This window comes from Salvelinus namaycush, chromosome 23 (assembly GCF_016432855.1).
Source record: "Salvelinus namaycush isolate Seneca chromosome 23, SaNama_1.0, whole genome shotgun sequence".
NCBI classification, from domain to species: Eukaryota; Metazoa; Chordata; class Actinopteri; order Salmoniformes; family Salmonidae; genus Salvelinus; species Salvelinus namaycush.
The window spans coordinates 204,426-219,560 of record NC_052329.1 but is presented as its reverse complement, the minus strand read 5'-3'; the positions used below and the strand labels follow the sequence as shown (position 1 = coordinate 219,560).

Genomic DNA, 15,135 nt, shown 5'->3' with positions numbered 1-15,135 from the left:
AAAAATACAAAAACGACATTTCTCACAGACAACTGCATTCCAGGCATACAAAAATGTTACATTGATAGTAGAAAAAAGTACCGAAATCAAAAGAATGCGTAGTTTTACAGGAAGTGTAGTGAAGAACCAATCAGCGCATGGAGAGGGTGGGACAAGAGCGAAAATATTTAGCTCGGAGAGCGACCTGCCGCGGCGGTGAAGAGAACCAGCGAGGCAACGCAAGAGACCGTACAGCATCCCTACAGTAACTACCCGATACCGTTCGGTAAGGCATATTTACGATCTTCTGAAATACGCAAAAATATGTTCAAAGCATTGTGTGTATATCAGTTATACATAAATTGTTTGATTGCTGCCATTTTCACGTTTAGATTTGACGATTTGTGATTTTATCATAGTTTGTGATATGTTCATGTTTTCACATTATAAAGGTGCGGTTTTATGCCATGGCAAAAATGAAGTTACTAGGCGACCACGAGGAATATTCTCTGTCACTTAGTGCTTTATGATAATTTTGTCTGTACTGAGTCTATTAATCTAACAAAAATGCTGATCTATTCACTAAAGGCAGTAGCATCATCGATAGCCAGTTGAGGACACACACAGACACAATTACAATATTGTGGGTCTCTAATGTCCTTGAAATGGATTATTGACTGGAAATTCCTTCTCTCAGGTGTTTTATGTTATAATAAGAGGGTTGAAATCCCACCCCGGCACCACACGCCCAGGCCAGGAAAACATTGTTGTTTATTGAACAGCTAACTTCCTGCATTTTCAACACAAGTAGTGTTGAAAAACAGTTGGAGTTTTATAATGCTATTCTACACATTTTGCCATGAAGCTGAGAGAAAAATGTGCAGTTTAAAGCTAATTTCCTGCTATTCTACACATTTTGCCATGACACATTTTGACTCACATGAATGACAATGCTAATGCAAATGATCAAGAATGTGTTACTTAAAAATGATTGAAAAATAGCAAACCAGTTTTAAGTCACTAGGCCTACAGCACCTCCACCAAAGCCAATGGAAACATTTTTTTCTCCACTTTGCTTGTATGCGTCATAGAAACAAACTGAGCCAAACAACCATATGTTGTTATTAATCCCATTAATCCCATGACGTATCATTTGTTAATCTCTGATGATGAGCTGGCTGTGAACTTGGCTCCTGTGTGTGTGTGTGTGTGTGTGTGTGTGTGTGTGTGTGTGTGTGTGTGTGTGTGTGTGTGTGTGTGTGTGTGTGTGTGTGTGTGTGTGTGTGTGTGTGTGTGTGTGTGTGTGTGGTGTGTGTGTCACTCCTCTGATTCCAGTGAGTGCTGAATTAATTTAATTTCAGTAATTAAATTACTTTAAAATCAGCCTTGTGCCACATTGGTGGGGGGGGGTATATGTGTGTGTTTGCAGTTGGTGCAGCACACAGAGGCAATAAAGGATAGGTATGCACAGAAGCTGCCACGGTTTCCTCATCTGAGACCTGAAGAGTGGCTGGCTGTGTGCCTCCCAGGCAGGGGAAGGGCTGACCATTTAGCCTAGTGGGCACAGTCACTGTCCTTTGAGCAGCAAGGTGTGCTCCTAGCGGATGACAGACTGTATCTGCTGAAGGACAGATCAGACCTGAAATGGTCAAGATCACTCATGCAGGAACAAGCCTCTGTTGACAAATGTTTCAGCTCAGTTTCATCACTTTGGTTCTAACTGGGTTATTCATGGTTAACTGGGTTATTCATGGTTAACTGGGTTATTAAAGGTTAACTGGGTTATTAAAGGTTAACTGGGTTATTAAAGGTTAACTGGGTTATTCAAGGTTAACTGGGTTATTCATGGTTAACTGGGTTATTCATGGTTAGCTGGGTTATTCATGGTTAGCTGGGTTATTCATGGTTAGCTGGGTTATTCATGGTTAGCTGGGTTATTAAAGGTTAACTGGGTTATTAAAGGTTAACTGGGTTATTAAAGGTTCACTGGGTTATTAAAGGTTCACTGGGTTATTAAAGGTTCACTGGGTTATTCATGGTTCACTGGGTTATTCATGGTTAACTGGGTTATTAAAGGTTAACTGGGTTATTAAAGGTTCACTGGGTTATTCATGGTTAACTGGGTTATTAAAGGTTCACTGGGTTATTCATGGTTAACTGGGTTATACATGGTTAACTGGGTTATACATGGTTAACTGGGTTATTAAAAGTTAACTGGGTTATACATGGTTAACTGGGTTATTAAAGGTTAACTGGGTTATTCATGGTTAACTGGGTTATGCATGGTTAACTGGGTTATTCATGGCTAGCTGGGTTATTCATGGCTAGCTGGGTTATTAAAGGTTAACTGGGTTATTAAAGGTTAAAGTCAAGAGAAATTCATGAAAAAGCAAGCCTTGCCACGAGAGAGACCAAAGCAGAGAGTCACGGCAGGAACAAACATTTGGAACATAGTTTATGGAACAACAGCATCTCTGAGTCCACTGGTAGGAATACATTATGGTTGTATGTTAATGCCCTGGAAGTGAGAATGAGATTTGGATACATAGTAGAAAATATACTCTGTAGAGGCTGCCACACACACACACATACACATACACACACACACACCGGGAGTGAAACAGCAGGTTTGTCCTTTACAATCCACAAGAGATTAGTTTATCCTCTCACAGAGAGAAAAAGGGGGATGAGCGAGAGAGAGAGAGAAAGAATGCAATGAGGGGGAGATGAGAGAGAGGCAGTGATAAAGAGATGAGGGTGAATGAGAAAGCTGGAGGAGAATAGATGGATAGTGAAGGTGTCAATACAGAGGGGAGATGATGCACCGCTGTTTAAGACTCCAGCCAAGGATTATACTCCTACATAAAATACCCCTAGACATTATCATACACACAACGTCACACATACAGTAACCATATCAGATTGAATCTGTAATTAAACTGTAATACTAGAGGTATGATGCTCATATACAGTACTGGAACGATAGATATTCTCCCACACACTCTTTCCCTCTTTACATAGTCCACAGCCCTGTGTTATAACATACACAACCACACAACACACTGTCCTCAGTGCTGGTATTGATCTGCTAGCTGTTGTGGGTGGGCTGCTGATCATGCGGAATGACTGATAGAGACAGATCCTGTCCTCCCTTCATTATCACCTCTCTCTCTTTCTCCATCCCTCTCTCTCTCTCCACACCCACACCCTTCTCTCTCTTTCTCCATCCCTCTCTCTCTCTCTCCATCCCTTTCTCTCTCCACACCCACACCCCTCTCTCTCTCTATCTCCACCCCGTCCTCCCTCTCTCCATCCATCCCGCCCTCTCTCTATATATCTCTCTCACATATAGTACATACCCAGCACACACACATTAAATGCAAAGGAGGTCAGCGATAGAGACAAAACCTTGTCCACTCTCATGATCAGTACATCTCACACCCCACTGCTGCGCTGCTACTCTCTCGCTCTACATCCCTCTCCATCCCTCTCTCTCTTTCTATCCCTCTCCCTCTCTCTCCATCCCTCTCTCTCTTTCCATCCATCCCTCTCTCTCTCCATCCCTCTCTCTCTCTATCCCTCTCTCTCTTTCCATCCCTCTCTCTCTCTCTCCATCCCTCTCTCTCCACCCCTCTCTCTCTCTCTCTATCCCTCTCTCTCTTTCCATCCCTCTCTCTCTCTATCCCTCTCTCTCTCCATCTCTATCCCTCTCTCCATCCATCCCTCTCTCTCTCCATCCCCCTCTTTCTATATCTCCATCCATCCCGCCCTCTCTCCAAATCTCTCTCTCTATCCCTCTCTATTTATCTCTCTCTCTCATCCCTCTCTCCATCCCTCTCTCTCTCCAACCCTCTCTCTCTCTCTCTCTCCATCCCTCTCTCTCTCTATCCCTCTCTCTCTCTATCCCTCTCTCATCCCCCTCCCCCTTTCTCTCTCATCCCCCACCCTCTCTCTCTCATCCCCCGCCCTCGCTCCATCCATCCCACCTTCTCTCCATCTCTCTCTCTCTCTCTAGCTATCTCTCTGTCCCTCTCTCTCTCTCATCCCCCACCCTCCATCCATCCCACCCTCTCTCCATCTCTAGCTATCTCTCTGCCTCTAGCTATCTCTCTCTCTCGCTCTATCCCTCTCTCTCACTCGCTCTCTCCATCCCTCTCTCTCGCTTGCTTTTCTCCATCCCGCTCGCTCTCTCTCTCCATCCTCTCTCTCTCTCTCTCTCATCCCTCTCCCTCCCTCTCTATCTCCATCCCTCTCTCTCCATCCCTCTCTCTCCATCCTACTCTCTCCATCCTACTCTCTCCATCCTACTCTCTCCATCCCTCTCTCTCCATCGATCCCTCTCTCTCTCCATCGATCCCTCTCTCTCTCTCAATCCCTCTCTCTCTCTAGCTTCATCCTTCTCTCTCTCTATCTTCATCCTTCTCTCTCTCTTCATCCCTCTCTCTCTCTCTCCATCATCCCTCTCTCCCTCTATCTATCATCCCTCTCTCATCCCTCTCGCGCGTGTGTGTGTGTGGAAAGGGGTCAAGCATTTTGGGGTGCTGTTGTGCTATGTAAGGGGGGTGGGTGTTGTTGACTAACTTTGGCTCCACGTCAGCCCTTGTGTCCCTGTTGTTTCTCTCTGTCTGTTAACAGGGATTAATAAGTGGTTGACCTCAGTTGACCCCTATGGTGTGTGCAGAGTGTACTATGAGATTTATGTGGCAGCTCGCATGACACCTGATTCAATTTACAAGCAAGAGGGAGAGCCGCCCGGGAATGATTCTGGCAGGCTGTAGCAGCAATGGGTTATTAAATGTTATTCATTTCCTATGTTCCTCACAGTATACCAAGCAGAAGGAAATGACTGTGAAAAGTACTACATGAAAGGATAGAGGGACACAACGTCTTTTGTTCTTCTATCATAAGGACGAGCTGTTGTCTCTGAGACGAGCTGTTGTCTCTGAGACGATATGTTGTCTCTGAGAGATCGCGGCTCTCTGTAGTTTTTGAGAGGAAGGCGGGCTGAGCTGCATAACAATAGGTGGGTCAATGACGTGCATATTTTGGTGTCCGACGGAAATATATTCCAAAAATCAACAACAAATATATACGCATTTTATGTTATGTAACTATGCCCTTTTACTGTGTCCAAAAAGAGTTAATGCTTAAATAGAAAAACTGTAACTTTTGGTGCTCTAAAGTAAAAAATATATATAATTTGGTGCACCTGTCCGAAGGCGAATGCAATCTATATAACTGTTAATAAAACATCTTAAATAACAAAACTGTCTCGACATTATTCTGGTCTGGTTCTGATTCTGTAACGGTCTACTGCACTATACTGCTATATGAGTAAGACAGTTTAGGCAGAAAGGTTTAAAATACTTTAGTCCGGGAAAAATAGCCTTCACGATTTTGGATCAACATGTGACAACATGTGGCATCATTAAGATGCCTGTGAGATAACCTTTGGTTAAGAAGAAAGGTTAGCAAGTCTCTCGTAAATGTTTGACAAGTTCACTTTCCCACTCCAGGTCAGGTTTTACCCCAAAAATCGCATAATTTGGTACAACCGCTAAAAAAACAATAAAAATTGTGAATTATCTGAAAATCTTATATTTTATTTTCATACTCAAGATACACTACATGACCAAAAGTATGTGGACACCTGCTCGTCGAACATCTCATTCCAAAATCATGGACATTAATATGGAGTTGGTCCCCCCCTTTGCTGCTATAACAGCCTCCACTCTACTGGGAAGGCTTTCCACTAGATGTTGGAACATTGCTGCGGGGACTTGCTTCCATTCAGCCACAAGAGCATTAGTGAGGTCGGGTACTGATGTTGGGCGATTAGGCCTGGCTCGCAGTCAGCGTTCCAACACGATCTCGACAAACCATTTCTGTATTGACTTCGCTTTGTGCACAGGGGCATTGTCATGCTGAAACAGGAAAGGACCTTCCCCAAACTGTTGCCACAAAGTTGGAAGCACAGAATTGTCTACAATGTCATTGTATTCTGGAGCGTTAATATTTCCCAACACTGGAACTAAGATGCCTAGCCCAAACCATGAAAAACAGCCCCACGCCATTATTCCTCCTCCACCAAACTTTACAGTTGGCGCTATGCATTGGGGCAGGTAGCGTTCTCCTGGCATCCACCAAACCCAGATTCGTCCGTCGGACTGCCATATGGTGAAGCATGATTCATCATTCCAGAGAACTTGTTTCCACTGCTCCAGAGTCCAATGGCGGCGAGCTTTACACCACTCCAGCCGACACTTGGCATTATGCATGATGATGTAAGGCTTGTGTGTAGCTGCTCGGCCATGGAAACCCATTTCATGAAGCTCCCGACGAACAGTCATTGTGCTGACGTTGCTTCCAGAGGCAGTTTGGAACTCAGTAGTGAGTGTTGCAACCGAGGACAGATTATTTTTTTGAGCTTCAGCACTCCACGGTCCCGTTCTGTGAACATGTGCGGCCTACCACTTCAAGGATGAGCCGTTGTTGCTCCTAGACGTTTCCACTTCACAATAACAACACTTACAATTGACCGGGGCAGCTCTAGCAGGGCAGATATTTGACGAACTGACTTGATGGAAAGGTGGCATCCTATAATGGTACCACATTGAAAGTCACTGAGCTATTCAGTAAGGCCATTCTACTGCCAATGTTTGTCTATGGAGATTGCGTGGCAATGTGCTCGATTTTATACACCTGTCAACAACGGGTTTGCCTGAAATAGCCAAATCCCCTAATTTGAAGGGGTGTCCACATACTCTTGTGTATATATAGTGTATATACTTAAGGTCAAAGTCAAGTGGGTACAACTGCAGTTGCCTGTAAAACATGTTTACGTAAGAAAAGTTATACGGTACAGAAATTCCAATTGCACAATATGACAAAACAAAAATACTGAATGATATCAATCTGTTTGTCTTTGTATTAAGCTATCTATCCATTTTTTTTATTGTACAGACAAATACATCATATTATCTCATTTGAAGTAAAAACACGTTTTTGTAGGATAAGGGTGTTTTATGTCTGTTTTTTACAGTTTGAGGGTAGCGCACATCAAGCAGCTAATACTGAAAATATGCGTAAGTAAATAACTACTATGCTATTAATCTAGATATGCACCGTATGTGTGTGAAAAGTAATGAAGTTGCATTTGCTGACACATCGTAGACGTCAACTAGGCATGTCTCCCAGCAACAGTGGAGGACAGAGACTACTGTTGAGAAAGTGTCTCAACCTGGACCCCTCAAAGACACCAAATAGTTATTCAACCAACGGCTAGACGCTCTGGCAAAGCACCAGTTCACCTGGATCCACCAAGTAGAGAACTATCATGACACAAGGCGAGACCCAGATGCAGACAGATGCAGATGGTTGGAGTTTAAGATGTTTTATAAATCCAAAGGAAGTAGGAAGAGAATGGTCGTGGACAGGCAAATGGTCAAAACCAGTTCAGAGTTCAGGAGGTACTGAAGGGGCAGGCAGGCTCGAGGTCAGGGCAGGCAGATAGTCAGGCAAGCGGGCATGGAGTCCAGAAAACAAGTAAGGGTCAGAACCGGGAGGACTAGCAAAAGGAGAAAAGGCAAAGCAGGAAACCGGGAAAAACGCTGGTAGGCTTGGACATACAAGATGAACTCGCACAGAGAGACAGGAAACAGAGATAAATACACTGACACAGAGAGACAGGAAACAGAGATAAATACACTGACACAGAGAGACAGGAAACAGAGATAAATACACTGGGGAAAACAAGCGACACCTGGAGGTGGTGGAGACAATAACGAGGACAGGTGAAACAGATCAGGGTGTGACAGAACTGTAGATATCTGAAGGAAAGTCTCACAGAGGAAGAGGTGGTCGTTCACATAGATTTCTCTGAGAACTTTGTAGAAATCCAGGCGTTCCACTTTGGGGGGAGTAGACAGCAGGCTACGATCCATACAAGTGTTGTGTACACATCAGAGGGAAGCCAGTCCTACGCCGCCATATCTGACTCCCTTAGACATGATGAGAGAGCAGTATGGACTCACCTGGAGCCTGTCCTAAGAGATGTCAAAAACAAGAATCCACAAATCACGACACTCCAAATTCAAACAAATCACCTGGAACTTTTCTGATAAGGCCCACGGGAAGGGGGCACCAGATGGCATAGGGTGGGGCTGTGAAATGTTGTGCGGACAAACACGTTCAACGGGGGGAGGATGTGCAGACTCCCAAGGAGCTCTTCAAACTACTTGAGAAGAGTGGATCGAGCATCAAGTTCTTTTGGATTTCAGAGATCACTAAGTACGACGAAGCCGTGCCCAACAACCTCGCTGGTGTCAAAGGAACCATGAAATTGCACCACGTCACCTCCACAGTGGCAGTGAAAATAAACCACTTTGAAGTATCTTCCTTCTGTAGCAGACCAAGCATCTGCAACACCTGTTTCAGTCGTGTGGAAGTGAACTTCAATGAAGAACACAATCAGGAGAACACCGTCACTGAGGTACAACAAGACAAAGCTGAGGCTGTGGCCAAGTCAACGCTTACTGAAAGTCCGTAGCAGATTTGTCATTGTCAGCTACGAAGACCACTCCTTTTAAGGTCAGATGCTGAAGGTTATTTAGGGGAGGAAGTGCAGATCACTTGTATGCAGAAGCATGGAGTGAGAAATGTTTTTTGTCTGGCCATCTGTGCCAGACTTTACCTTCTGCTATGAAGGAGATGTGAAGGCAATGATCAGTGAACCCTTCAGCTTAAGAACATCTCATCTGTCTGACACAGACTGGGCTGTTTTCACATCACTCTAGTGCAGCAACAACCTCCAACAAACTGTTTGAGGAATGCAAGTTTGATTATTGTCAACTTCAATGAGTTTGTTACAAATTTTGCTGCAAAGTGATAATATGTCATAAATCTTTGAACCTCATGAATTGCTTCCGCCTTTTTAAATGTTTTTAATTTGTGAATTTTAATCTTGCACTGACAAAACAAATTTTTGGGATGTTTTAATGTTACATTTGAATGTTTTTACAAGATATTGCACAGAGCGATTTCCATTATTTTTATTCAATTTGTAATTGATGTAATGTAGAAAACTTTCTTATATGTTTTCTATTTTCATGTTTGAATGTCTTTACAGTATTTCAATAACTTTACTATTTACGTAGTACAATGATTCTTAACACTGTTTTTAACATTGTTTAAGTAATGCATCATAATGCATGATTTGAATAATGTTTTTAGAAGTTCATTGCCATGTTCGTGATGAAATGTTTCTGCGTGATAAATCATTTGAGTCATATTTTTGGTAATTTATTAAGCATTTCATTGTTGTTGAATAAGAAACCATACTTACTCTTTATGTGTGTTTGAGTAAGAGAGAGAGAGAGAGATCTGCCTAAAAAATGACACTGTGAAAGAATAGTCATTTGGTGCATCCAGCAATGATAATTTGTTACAACCAGTGTTATTAATGTAAAAAAAAAAAATGTTTTTAATTAATTGTCTCAAAGGTGCAGAGAGAGGCTCGGTCTATAAGAGAAAAATGCATTTTTGTTACATATATATATTTTCAATTTCTCTAACAGAAGTTTAAGTTGACAGTCATTCAAAATGAGGGGTATGTCACGCCCTGACCTTAGAGAGCCTTTTTGGGTGGGCATTCTAGTTTTTCTATTTCTTTGTTGGCGGGTATGGTTCCCAATCAGAGGCAGCTGTCTATCGTTGTCTCTCATTGGGGATCATACTTAGGCAGCCTTTTTTTCCCACCTTAGTTTGTGGGATCTTGTTTTTTGGTTAGTTGCCTGTGTGCACGCCAGTAGCTTCACGTTTGGTTTGTGCTTTATTGTTTTGTTTGGTAAGTTTCGATTAATTAAAATATGTGGAACTCTAAGCACGCTGCGCCTTGGTCTCATTCCGCCGACGGACGTGACAGAAGATCCCACCTCAACTGGACCATGCAGCGTGCCCGGGAAGAGATGGCATGGACAGGGTCGCCCAGTGAAAGTCATTTGAATTTTTATTATACTGTCATTTTTTACGTCTGATGTTGAATACTTCAGACCGCGTACAGTGCATTCGGAAAGTATTCAGATTCCTTGTATTTCTCCACATTTTGTTATGTTACAGCCTTATTTTTCCCTCTTCAATCTACACACAATACCCCATAATGACAAAGCTAAAAAAAAAAATTTGTGTGTGCAAATTTATAAAAAATAAAAAACAGAAATACCTATGTAAGTATTCAGACCCTTTGCTATGAGACTCGAAATTATAATCAAATAAAATGTTATTTTGTCACATGCGCCAAATACAACATGTGTAGAGCTTACCATGAAATGCTTACTTACAAGACCTTAACCAACAATGCAGTTCAAGAAATAGAGTTATTAAAATATTTACTAAATAAACTAAAGTAAAAAACAAAATAAAAAGTATTACAATAAAATAACAATAACGGGGCTATATACAGGGGGTATCGGTACCGAGTCGATGTGCGGGGGTACAGGTTAATCGAGGTAATTTGTACATGTAGGTAGGGGTAAAGTAACTGCAATTCTTTTATCCTTCCTCTGACACCGCCTGGTATAGAGGTCCTGGATGGCAGGAAGCTTGGCCCCAGTGATGTACTGGGCCGTACGCACTACCCTCTGTAGAGGCTTACGGTCGGATGCCGAGGTCAGGATGCTCTCAATGGTGCAGCTGTAGAACTTTTTGAGAATCTAGGGACCCATGACAAATATTTTCAGTCTCCTGAGGGGCCCCCGTGTTGAGGATCAGCGTGGGAGATGTGTTGTTGCCTACCCTTACTACCTGGGGGCGGCCCATCAGGAAGTCCAGGATCCAGTTGCAGAGGGAGGGGTTTACTCCCAGGGTCCTAAGCTTAGTGATGAGCTTTGTGGGCACTACGGTGTTGAACGCTGAGCTGTAGTCAATCAACAGCATTCTCACATACGTCTTCCTTTTGTCCAGGTGGGAAAGGGCAGTGTGGAGTGCGATTGAGATTGTGTCATCTGCTGGGATGGTATGCGAATTGGAGTGGGTCTAGGGTATCTGGGAGGATGTTGTTGATGTGATGCATGACCAGCCTTTCAAAGCACTTCATTCCTACTAACATTAACGGGGCGTTAATCATTTAGGCAGGTTACCTTCGCTTCCTTGGACACAGGGACTATGGTGGTCTAGAAACATGTAGGTATTACAGACTCGGTCAGGGAGAGGTTGAAAATGTTAGTGAAGACACTTGCCAGTTGGTCCATGCTTTGAGTACACGTCCTGGTAATCCGCCTGGACCCGAATCTTTGTGAATGTTGACCTGTTTAAAGGTCTTGCTCACATCGGCTATCGAGAGCGTTATCACACACTCATCCAGAACAGCTGGGGCTCTCGTGCATGCTTCAGTGTTGCTTGCCTCGAAGTGAGCATAAAAGACATTTAGCTCGACTGGTAGGCTCGCATCACTGGGCACCTCACATCTGGGTTTCCCTTTGTAGTCCGTAATAGCGTTCAAGCCCTACCACATCCGACGAGTGTCAGAGCCGGTGTAGTAGGATTCAGTCTTAATCCTGTATTGATGCTTTGCTTGTTTGATGGTTCGTCTGAGGGCATAGCGGAATTCCTTATATGCGTCCATATTAATGTCCCGCTCCTTGAGAGAGGCAGCTCTAGCCTTTAGCTCAATGAGGATGTTGCATGTAATCCATGGCTTCTGGTTGGAATATGTACGTACGGTCACTGTGGGGACGACGTCATCAATGCAGTTATTGATGAAGCTGATGACTGAGGTGGTATACTCCTCAATGCTATTGGATGAATCCTAGAACATATTCCAGTCTGTGCTAGCAAAACAGTCCTGTAGTGTAGCATCTGACCACTTCCATGTTGAGCGAGTCACTGGTACTTCCTGCTTTAGTTTTTGCTTGTAAGCAGGAATCAGGGGTATAGAATGATGGTCTTATTTGTCATATCTCTCTATATTCCTCTCTGTATCTCTCTCTATTCCTCTCCAAATCTCTCTCTATTCCTCTCTGTATCTCTCTCTATTCCTCTCTGTATCTCTCTCTATTCCTCTCCAAATCTCTCTATATTCCTCTCCATCTCTCTCTCTCTATTCCTCTCCGTATCTCTCTCTATTCCTCTCCGTATCTCTCTCTATTCCTCTCCGTATATCTCTCTCTCTATTCCTCTCCGTATCTCTCTATTCCTCTCCATCTCTCTCTATTCCTCTCCGTATCTCTCTCTATTCCTCTCCATCTCTCTCTCTATTCCTCTCCATCTCTCTCTCTATTCCTCTCATCTCTCTCTATTCCTCTCCAAATCTTTATTCTGTCTCTCTTTCTCTCTATTTCTCTCTCCATGTCTTTATTTCTGTCTCTCTGTCTCTGTTTTTCTCTCTTTCTCTCTCCATATCTCTCTTTCACACAGAATGTTTCATGTTGATTATTTCTTTGGGTGAAGCCAGGGGACAATCATCTTGTTTAATAGAGTCCGCTCTTCTCCTTTCATATGAGTCGGAACGCTACTACAAGAAGGAATCCATAACAACAAACCCACCTTACCTCCCTTAATAACAGCCCTGATGGTGAAATTCTCCTGATTCTTAGGCAAGACTTCAATCCACAGGATTGACAAAGCCCTTGTGAAAAAGATGAGCTGTATTTAAAAGGCAGAGAGCGTATACTGATGGAGATAGTTGGAGTGGGAAGATGCACACACAAGTTGTGACAGTGATGGGTTTTGACATCCTTCTGGTGTCTCACTGAAATCCCTCCCCGGGAGTCGTTTCTGAAGGATGTTCCTGAATATCAGATTGTGTCTGCTTGTGTGTGGTGGGAGGATTAAGTGGGCAAATGACTTTAAAGCGACACACAATGATACCCAGAGAAAACCTCTCAGAATGTGTGAAATCTCAGAAAGTATGAGAGCTTGTTGTTATCGCTGAGGCCTATCTATCTCTGACCAGCAGCACATAGCTCACACAGAGACAAGCAGTGGAGTGGTCCTTCAGTCTCAAACCTAACACAGCTCTCTGTCCTCTCAAACCTAACACAGCTCTCTGTCCTCTCAAACATAAACACAGCTCTCTGTCCTCTCAAACCTAACACAGCTCTCTGTCCTCTCAAACCTAACACAGCTCTCTGTCCTCTCAAACATAAACACAGCTCTCTGTCCTCTCAAACCTAACACAGCTCTCTGTCCTCTCAATCCTAACAGATAGCCCGGTTAGCCAATGTGCGGGAGCACTGGTTGGTCGGCCCAATTGAAGTAGTACGTACATGACTGTATAGTTAAAGTGACTATGCATATATGATAAACCGAGAGTAGCAGCAGCGCAAAAAGAGGGGTTGGGGGGGCACACAATGCAAATAGTCCGGGTAGCCATTTAATTACCTGTTCAGGAGTCTTATGGCTTGGGGGTAAAAACTGTTGAGAAGCTTTTTTGTCCTAGACTTGGCACTCCGGTACCGCTTGCCATGCGATAGTAGAGAGAACAGTCTATGACTGGGGGGAATAGGCTTTGTTGTGCTCTCTTCACGACTGTCTTGGTGTGTTTGGACCACTCTAGTTTGTTGTTGATGTGGACACCAAGGAACTTGAAGCTCTCAACCTGCTTCACTACAGCCCCAACGATCAGAATGGGGGCGTGCTCGGTTCTCAATTTCCTGTCGTCCACAATTATCTCCTTAGTCTTGGTTACATTGAGGGATAGGTTGTTATTCTGGCACCACCTGACCAGGTCTCTGACCTCCTCCCTATAGGCTGTCTCGTCGTTGTCGGTGATCAGGCCTACCACTGTTGTGTCGTCTGCAAACTTAATGATGGTGTTGGAGTCGTGCCTGGCCATGCAGTCGTGGGTGAACAGGGAGTACAGGAGGGGACTGAGCACACACCCCTGTGGAGCTCCAGTGTTGAGGATCAGCGTGGCAGATGTGTTGCTACCTACCCTCATCACCTGGGGGCGGCCCGTCAGGAAGTCCAGGATCCAGTTGCAGAGGGAGGTGTTTAGTCCCAGAATCCTTAGCTTAGTGATGAGCTTTGAGGGTACTATGGTGGTGAACGCTGAGCTGTAGTCAATGAATAGCATTCTCACGTAAGTGTTCCTTTTGTCCAGGTGGGAAAGGGCCGTGTGGAGTGCAATAGAGACTGCATCATCTGTGGATCTGTTTGGGCGATATGCAAATTGGGGTGGGTCTAGGGTTTCTGGGATAATGGTGTTGATGTGAGCCATTACCAACCTTTTAAAGCACTTCATGGCTACGAACGTGAGTGCTACGGGTCTGTAGTCATTTAGGCAGGTTGCCTTTGTGTTCTTGGGCACAGGGACTATGGTGGTCTGCTTGAAACATGTTGGTATTACAGACTTAATCAGGGACATGTTGAAAATGTCAGTGAAGACACCTGCCAGTTGGTCAGCACATGCCCGGAGTAGACGTCCTGGTAATCCGTCTGGCCCCGCAGCCTTGTGTATGTTGATCTGTTTAAAGGTCTTACTCACGTCGGCTACAGAGAGCGTGATCACACAGTCGTCCGGGAACAGTTGATGCTCTCATGCATGCCTCAGTGTTGCTTGCCTCGAAGCGAGCATAGAAGTGATTTAGCTCGTCTGGTAGGCTCGTGTCACTGGGCAGCTCGTGGCTGTGCTTCCCTTTGTAGTCTGTAATAGTTTGCCACCCCTGCCACATAAGACAAGATTCGGAGCCAGTGTAGTATGATTCAATCTTAGCCCTGTATTGACGCTTTGCCTGTGTGATGGTTCGTCGCAGGTCATAGCATAGCAGGATTTCTTGTAAGCTTCCGGGTTAGAGTCCCGCACCTTGAAAGTGGCAGCTCTACCCTTTAGCTCAGTGCAAATGTTGCCTGTAATCCATGGCTTCTGGTTGGAATATGTACGTACGGTCACTGTGGGGACGACGTCATCAATGCAGTTATTGATGAAGCTGATGACTGAGGTGGTATACTCCTCAATGCTATTGGATGAATCCTAGAACATATTCCAGTCTGTGCTAGCAAAACAGTCCTGTAGTGTAGCATCTGACCACTTCCATGTTGAGCGAGTCACTGGTACTTCCTGCTTTAGTTTTTGCTTGTAAGCAGGAATCAGGGGTATAGAATGATGGTCTTATTTGTCATATCTCTCTATATTCCTCTCTGTATCTCTCTCTATTCCTC

General features: G+C 44.1%; 1 protein-coding gene across 1 annotated transcript in view; it reads left to right on the top strand.

Annotated features, from left to right (window-relative positions):
- The first annotated feature begins 209 nt into the window (after positions 1-209).
- The window catches only part of serpini1 (serpin peptidase inhibitor, clade I (neuroserpin), member 1), a 61,355-nt gene continuing 46,429 nt past the window's right edge, over positions 210-15,135 (top strand). The window contains exon 1 of the mRNA XM_038962076.1: positions 210-265. The gene's annotated coding sequence lies outside the window, so the exon portion shown is untranslated. The remainder of the gene's footprint in view (positions 266-15,135) is intronic.